The sequence below is a fragment of the Eretmochelys imbricata genome, chromosome 14, assembly GCF_965152235.1.
Source record: "Eretmochelys imbricata isolate rEreImb1 chromosome 14, rEreImb1.hap1, whole genome shotgun sequence".
NCBI classification, from domain to species: Eukaryota; Metazoa; Chordata; order Testudines; family Cheloniidae; genus Eretmochelys; species Eretmochelys imbricata.
The window spans coordinates 50974411-50983312 of record NC_135585.1 but is presented as its reverse complement, the minus strand read 5'-3'; the positions used below and the strand labels follow the sequence as shown (position 1 = coordinate 50983312).

General features: G+C 45.6%; 1 protein-coding gene across 1 annotated transcript in view; it reads left to right on the top strand.

Moving 5' to 3' along the window:
• Positions 1–8902, top strand: part of LOC144274626 (uncharacterized) — a 223107-nt gene that overhangs the window by 39668 nt on the left and 174537 nt on the right. The gene's annotated exons all lie outside the window — the stretch shown is intronic.

Below are 8902 nucleotides of genomic sequence, written 5' to 3'. Positions count from 1 at the left end.
CAGCAGTTTATCCCATCCTATAACCCCCCCACACTTTCTCCCCCTGTGTATTTCCTGCCTCTGCCCCTCTAGACTCTTCCCCCTGCACCCCAGCAGCTTCCTGAAAATCCCAGCTTCAGCCAGTCATTTTCCTTCCCCATCCCCTGGGAGGATGGGACAACCTCGAGCAAAATGCGGACATGATTCTGCAGCCTGTCAGGATGAGCAGGGCAACTGGGGATATTTCCAAAGGGGCTTGCGTCCATTTCACACCCACTTCCCTCTCGGTTCTTTCCCTGCAGACAGAGGCTCTAGACTCTGGCAGACGGGGAGAATGCTGGGTCACTTTATTCCAGCGCAGACCTGGCCCCTCTCACCAAGACTAAACCCACCGTGACATTTTTAGCAGCTCCCAGTAACAGAGACTCTGAGCCAAATGCTAGAAAAGAGCAAAATCAAAGGGGCTGCTTTGGAGGATTCCCCTAGACAATGTCCCGCTGGGGCAGTGCGTCCGCCCAGCAGTGCGGGTATGGGGCAGAGACAGAAACTGGCTTTTCCTCCCTCTGCTCCTTGCCTTGCTCCCAGTAAATCAATCTGCCCAGGGATGATGCAGGGAATAAATCTGGGCCGGCCTAGGAGCTGGGAACCTCTCTCCTCATTTACTGCTCCTGCTGCCCTGCTCAGTCTCTCTGTCCCTTTCTGTCTCCTTTCCCCTCTGGCTGGGGGGAGATCCTGGGGGGAGATCCTGTTAGTATCCCCTAGTATCCCCTTCACTGTGGCCTGCTCTTCCTGCTCTCATAACCAGATCAGCTCCCACGAGTGCTAACTGGTGTGTGTTGCCAGTGACAGCAGCATCTCTGGGACTCTCAGACACATGGGGAGCAGAGTTTGGGGGGTGGGAGGAGGTATTGTTTCATATTCTCTGTGTATATATAAAGTCTGCTGCAGTTTCCACAGTATGCATCTGATGAAGTGAGCTGTAGCTCACGAAAGCTCATGCTCAAATAAATTGGTTAGTCTCTAAGGTGCCACAAGTACTCCATTTCTTTTTGAGGATATAGTGTTTTAAATTAGAATCATAGAATAACAGAGTTGGAAGGGACCTCTGGAGGCCATCTAGTCCAACCCCCTGCCCAGAGCAGGACCAATCCCAACTAAATCATCCCAGCCAGGGCTTTGTCAAGCCTGACCCTAAAAACTTCTAAGGAAGGGGATCCCACCACCTCCCTAGGTAACGCATTCCAGTATTTCACCACCCTCCTAGTGAAAAAGTTTTTCCTAATATCCAACCTAAATCTCCCCCACTGCAACTTGAGACTATTACTCCTTGTCCTGTCATCTGCTATCACTGAGAATAGTCTAGATCCATCCTCTTTGGATCCACCTTTCAGGTAGAATCATAGAACATCAGGGTTGGAAGGGACCTCAGGAGGTCATCTAGTCCAACCCCCTGCTTAAAGCAGGACCAATCCCCAATTTTTGCCCCAGATCCTTAAATGGCCCCCTCAAGGATTGAACTCACAACCCTGGGTTTAGCAGGCCAATGCTCAAAGCAGCTATCAAATCCCCCCTCATTCTTCTCTTCCGCAGACTAAACAATCCCAGTTCCCTCAGCCTCTCCTCATAAGTCATGTGTTCCAGAACCCTAATCATTTTTGTTGCCCTTCGCTGGACTCTCTCCAATTTTTCCACATCCTTCTTGTAGTGTGGGGCCCAAAACTAGACACAGTACTCCAGATGAGGCCTCACCAATGTCGAATAGAGGGGAACGATCATGTCCCTCAATCTGCTGCCAATGCCCCTACTTACATACCCCAAAATGCCACTGGCCTTTTTGGCAACAAGGGCACACTGCTGACTCATATCCAGCTTCTCGTCCACTGTCACCCCTAGGTCCTTCTCTGCAGAACTGCTGCCTAGCCATTCGGTCCCTAGTCTGTAGTGGTGCATTGGATTCTTCCGTCCTAAGTGCAGGACTCTGCACTTGTCCTTGTTGAACCTCATCAGATAATTAATTAATTAATATCAGATAATGAGAGAAAAGGGGCAAAACATAAAAGGGGTATTAAATCCATTCTAGATAATTAGACCCTATCTCCCACATCCCTTCTGGGGAGTGAATCAGAGAAATAATTTCCCTCCAAAACACGAAGCTGATACAGTCAAAAAAGGGTGGGGAAACCCGCTCAAATCTGAGAAAGGGCTTATATCAATATTTGAGAACTACAGGGGAGGAAATGGCAAAAATGGAGAGGATCTGATATTAATATTCAATAAAGGGGAGACAAAGGAGAAAATCTAAGGGAATTGTATACAATCATTTGATAACTAGACGAAGAAAAAGGGGTCCAATTTTCAGGGATTTTATAGAGTATCTGATCATTCAAGAGCGAAAAAGGTCAAAAGGTCAGAGATTTTTATATGATTATTTTACAATTAAAGAGAGAAAAGGGCAATACGTGAGGTGGGTTGTTATGATAATTGGGCCCACAGATTTACGCTAAGTGGGATCTCAACTGTAAAAAGCATGTGAAAGTTCATAGAATATAATGACCTATAATAACAAATGGTGATGGCAAAAAGGTACGAAAGGGAGACAGAGTGAATTAGTCTCCAAAAAAGGCCTCCTGATATAACTCAAGGACTGTGTTGAAATCCTGCTTGGTGAAAACAGAAGACAGAAAACAGAAGAATCAGAAATTAATTAAATGGACATATATTAGGCCTCATTGGTGGAAAAATAATAAAGGGATGTGTCCACCCATCACTCCCTTTTTGGGTCCTTAAAGAAAGAGGCTTTGAGAAGAAAAGATGGAAGAACAGATAGAGGCTACTGGGGCAATGCTTCACCATCATGGTTGCCACCCTCGCCATCTCTTGGGACTCTAGACCTTCTTTGTCCTAATCCTGAGACCAGGGCCAGCCCTAGACCAAATTGCACCCCAAGCGAGGAGTGTCTTTGGTGCCCTCCACTCCCCAATTGTTAAACTTTATTGCACTTGTAGCCCATTTCACACTCTTCAAGTCTTAAAACACAAGTACACATTCACAATGACACAATAAAACAAGGTACACAATATCGCAGCTGGGCTCTCACTTCCGTTCGTTCTTATATCTCACAGACTGACTAGCGATGCCCCGCCCCCTTATCTACCGGCAAGGGCCCGGCTGACAACATTCTAGGAGGCTGCAGGAAAATTCTCAGAACGTCTGGAAGGTTCCACAAGATTCTACAAAGGTCCAGAACGCTCTAGGTGGTTAGTGAAAAATGAATCCACATACGGAATACCTGAAACATGTTACTTCAAACATTCTATTTTCCCTTTTGTCGCTAACAAGAAAAACAGCACACCCAAGCCTGGTGTCCCCCAAACCCAGCACCCCAGGCGGTCACCTGCCCCCAGATCTGGCCCTGCTGAGACGTGTCCTGACCAGCCCACACCAGAAAGTGGGATCCCGATGACATTGTCACCCCTACCAGCTCCAAACAGCCGCTGAGATTAAACGGGATTGGATTTTAACAGCAGCAGTAACAACTAACTTCTTCTCTTTTACCCATAAGACCAATTATTACCATCTTTGATACTATCTAAGAAACTATCAAACCAGGGGATTTTTCCTTCTAAAAACTGTCCCCAACTAAAGGGAAAGGGAACAAGGAATCTTGTTAAAATGAAAGCCTTAATTAATACTTTAAACATTTCAAATGCTTTAACTTTTTTCCTTCTTTTATCTTTTACAGTAGAACCTCAGAGGTATGAACACCAGAGTTACAAAGTGACCAGTCAACCGCACACCTCAGTTGGAACCGAAAGTACGCAATCAGGCAGCAGCAGAGACCGAAAAAAAAAAAGCAAATACAGTACAGTGTTGTGTTAAATGTAAACTACTAAAAAAAAAAAGGCACAGCAGCATTTTTCTTCAGTACAGTAAAGTTTTGAAGCTGTATTAAGTCAATGTTCAGTTGTAAACTTGAAAAAAACCACACCACGTTTTGTTCAGAGTTACAAACACTTCAGAGTGACGAACAACCTCTGTTTCCGAGGTGTTTGTAACTCTGAGGTTCTATTGTATAAAAGGATAAAATGATTTTTTAATGGTGTGTTTGCCAAGGTACTAAACAAGCGGAGGACTCTGTATTTCAGACCCCGGATTATGTTTAACACAATTTCAGGTTAGACAGTAACGGGGTTACGTTAGCACTTTTAACCCATATTTTCCACGTAAATTAATACAACAGCCCCTTAGGACAATCCCAGGTACGTAGAGAATCCCCTCCTTTTCTAGGGGTCCCAGAGGCTCCTCATTTCTATCCTGTAGGCCTGGCTTGACACAAGTAACTACCCTCATTTCTTAGTGGGTGTAATTGGGACAGTGAATGGAAGGTTAAGTAGTAAATAGCGGCTTGACAAACACTATGCTGGGAGTCAGGATGTCTGTGCTAGCAACATCTTGATGAGAGAGACTATGGAAAGATAAACCTGGAAGGTAAAGATCAGGTTGCACCCGAACACCACATGGACAGAGCATGCTGTACAGGGATTGGCTCCTGCAAAGTAACCAAGCCAATCAAAAAATGTGCAGTGTAATGTATAGCAAATGCAATGTAAGGTTTAAATGTCTATAAAGGAAGAGGCTGACCACGTAAACTTTGGATGTGTGGTATGCCCTATACCCACCCCCTACGCTTGTCGCTATAGGCCAAACAAAGGAACCTGCGTCAGGAAATCCAGAGTCAAACGGAGTGTTTTCGATCCCAGAGAACTGGAGGAACTGGACAATGTGTTCTGGATAAGCCAAACGGAAAAGGTCTTGGAGTGCATCCCAACAATCCCCACCTGCTCTGTAACAGGAGGCGGGAGGCCAATACTAATCCAGCTGCATTCTCCCCTCTAGATCCCCCCCATTAGACAATAATTAGAGAGCAAACTCAGTAACTTTTAAAGAGATTTTTGTATCAGTATATAACTGAGAAAGAAAATGAGGAAAATCTGAAAAGATTTACATAAATTGGCTAACTAGACTGGAAGAAAGGCATTATCTATGGGGTTATATATTAATAGTAACTATTTAGAGAAACAAATAACATTTATGCAGCTAATATATTAATAATCCATAAAGAGAAATGGATCAAAGTCTGAGGGGATTTTATACCAAAATCTTGTGACAAAAGGGAAAAAATCTGAGGGGTGGAACAACAACAACTGATATTGGGAGGAAAAGGGGCAAAATCAGAGAGGATTACAGTATATTGCTACATTGGATAATTATAACAAACAGCAAAACTGGAGGGGATTTATATTAATGTTACCTACAAAATCCACATTAAAAGAACGTTATTAAGGTTGCAAAGTCCAGCACTCAGAGTTAGGCAGGGTCAGAATCAAGGGAGCACGGGCAGTGTTAATTCTGCCCCTTTGTGCGAGTGCCTTATGAAATAATCTCTAATGACAGGATCACACATTGCACTGTTCAATAACACAGGATCTTGCCTCCTTCAGTCCTTTAAAACCTTACATCTCTGATGTAACAAACATGTCCCTGAGAGCACGTTAAGATTGAAGAAATTTTTGGCCTCTGTAGAATCCCTTTCCATTCATGTCTTAAATTTGTAAAATCTCATGCTTCAGGGCCAGTCACCTGCAGGGGCCAGGAAGGAATTACCCCTCTACTTATTTTAGGATTTTTGGGGGGTGTTCTTTTCTTTTCCCTCTCCTTCTTTTGAAGCAATGGTTCTCAACCAGGGGTATGTGTACTCCTGGGGGTACACAGAGGTTTTCCAGTGGGTACATCAACTCATCTAGCTATTTGCCTAGTTTTACCATGGGCTACATAAAAAGCACTACCGAAGTCAGTACAAACTAAAATTTCATAAAGACAATGACTTGTTTGTACTGCTGTATAGACTATACACTGAAAAGTACAAGATTTATGTTCCCATCAATTTATTTTATCATTATATGGTAGAAAGGACGCAATTTTTCCGTACTAGGGGCTGTGACACTTTTGTATTTTTATGTCTGATTTTGTGAGCAAGTCGTTTTTAAGTGAGGTGAAACCTGGAGGAACGCAAGACAAATCAGCCTCCTGAAAGTGGTACAGTAGCCTGAAAAGGTTGAGAGCCACCACTCTGAAGCATCAGAGAATTGGAGACGGGACACTGGGCGGGGTGGGCCAGTCCTCAGAGATGGTACTGAGAATTCTCTTTCTCAGGTGCTTGCTCACATGCTCCAGGTCTAACAGTATTCAGGGTCAAGAAGGAATTTCCCCCCAAGTCAGGTTGGCAGGCATCTTCATTTTTGTTTTTTTTTAAACCTTCCTGTGCAGGGCAGGGAGCGAGTCGCCTGCAGGGTTCATCTGGATATATCTCAAGTCCATTCACTAAAACAACGAGGAGTCTGGTGGCACCTTAAAGACTAACAGATTTATTTGGGCATAAGCTTTCGTGGGTAGAAACCCAGTTCTTCCAAATAAATCTGTTAGTCTTTAAGGTACCACCTCGTTGTTTTTGTGGATACAGACTAACACAGCTACCCCTCTGATAGACAATTCATTGCCACTGCAGGGCCCTCCTGTTCTCGGCCCATAGCTTGGTCTCCTGAGGACTGTAATGCTGTGGTCTAATTCTGGTTTGGCGTGGAGGTGGCTGGGTGGGGTTCAGTGGCCTGTGAGAGACAAGAGGTCTAACGGGATGATCTGGCAGTCCTTTCTGCCCTTAAACTCCATCAATCTAGGAGTATTCCACATCTCCCAGGAAATTATGGGGAATATCGCAAAGGCACTAAAGGAGTTAGATTTTTAAAAGAAATAACAACCTCCAGCGAAACTCCTTTGTCACCAATGAAGTGAGCTGTAGCTCACGAAAGCTTATGCTCAAATAAACTGGTTAGTCTCTAAGGTGCCACAAGTCCTCCTTTTCCTTTGTCACCCTTTCTCCACTCACTCCTTTTTCTCTACACCTCTTACGTTTCATCCATCCCCTCCCTAACAACCCATCCTCCGAGGCACAAAGAGACAGACTGGGACCTGTTCATGGTCCCATACCCATTTCTCCTCCTGAGTTGGGACCCTGGAGCAGATGCTAGGCAGAATGACAGGAGCCACTCATTGCTGTCAGGAGCTTAATATCATCCGCCTCCCCCCATCCCGACTTTGCACGTAGTATACACCAGAACCTCAGAGTTACGAACACTTCAGGAACGGAGGTTGTTCGTAACTCTGAAATGTTCGTAACGCTGGTGGCTCTTTCAAAAAGTTTACAACCGAACATTGACTTAATACAGCTATGAAACTTTAGTGGGGAGAAGGAAAACGCTGCTTTTCACCATCTTCATTTAAACGAACCAAGCCCAGAAACAGTTTCCTTACCTTGTCAGAGCTTTTATTTAAAAAACTTTCCTCCCCCCCCCCCCTTTTTTTTTTTAGTAGTTTAAGTTTAAACACAGGACTGTCGTGGATTCGCTTTTTATGTTTGGCTCTGCTGCTCCTTGATGGCGTATTTCCGCTTCCAAATGAGGCGTGCGGTTGACGGGTCAGTTCGTAACTCCGAGGTCCTACGGCAATCACTTGTACAACGAGGAGTCCGGTGGCGCCTTAAAGACTAACAGATTTGTTTTTGTGGCTACAGACTAACACGGCTACCCCTCTGATACTTAGTCACATATAATGCTCCATCAGCTGACAGGACTTTGCCCCCCCCCCCGATTTTTTTCCAAACTGATGCTCCTGATTGCTATGAACAAACTCAGATCCTGTTTGTGCAGAGTCACTTTCCTGCCCCCCCCCAGCACCCCCTTCCCCACCCCACCCCACTTCTCTCTCTCATCACCTGGAGTCTCCGGCTTGTGTCAGGGGCTGCCCCAGGGGCTGGCTCCACACCAGAGAAAGTCCCCACCCAGGCTGGGCACAGGGTGGGGTTAATGCCGGTCTCTCCCCAGCACAGACCCCGCTGGGTGGGGGGGGGGGGGCAGCAGCTGCTCAGTCCCGGCTCCCGGCTCACAATGGAGGATCTGACCCAGGAAGAGAAGCAGACACAGATCGGTGCCGCCTTCCCCCGTCTGAACGAGAACCAGAACTCCGCGGATAGGCCAGCTAATGACTCGCCCCCTCCCTACACTCCACCCCCCCCCCCCAGATGACACACACAACCCTGCCCTAATACTTCTCTCTCTGTCCTCTCACTCCAGAAGTCTGCAAAACAAAGCACCCATAAAATCAGTGCCCCTGAGAAACGTGTCCCCTGCATCAGGAAGTGAATTCTGGGAGAGGCTGCCCATGGGTAGGGAAAGCAGACCCCCTTCCCCTCCTCTGCCATCTGCCCCACACAGGGTGGGTGGCTGCCATGCAATGGGTTAATGACTGGGAAACACGTGCATTGAGAACTGGCAGTTCCAGGGAATCCCCACCACCCAGCTACAGACAGGTCCTTATATCTGCCAAATGCATTTATTTAAAAAAGGGGAGAAAATAGTCTAGACCAGTGGGTCTCAACCATTTTCCACTGAATGCATCCGATGAAGTGAGCTGTAGCTCACGAAAGCTTATGCTCAAATAAATTTGTTAGTCTCTAAGGTGCCACAAGTCCTCCGTTTCTTTTTGCGAAGCAGGGGTACGTGTACCTCTGGGGGTACGTAGTGGTCTTCCAGGGGGTACATCAACTCATCTAGATATTTGCCTAGTTTTCCAACGGACCACATAAAAAGCACTAGTGAAGTCAGGACAAACTAAAATTTCCTACAGACAACGACTTGTTTATCCTGCTCTATAGACTATACACTGAAATGGAAGTCCAATATTTATATTCCAGTTGATTTATTTCATAATTATGCGGTAGAATGGAAGCAATTTGTCAGTACTCGTGGTTGTGACACTTTTGTATTTTTATGTCTGAGTTTGTAAGCCGGTAGTTTTTTAAGTGAGGTGA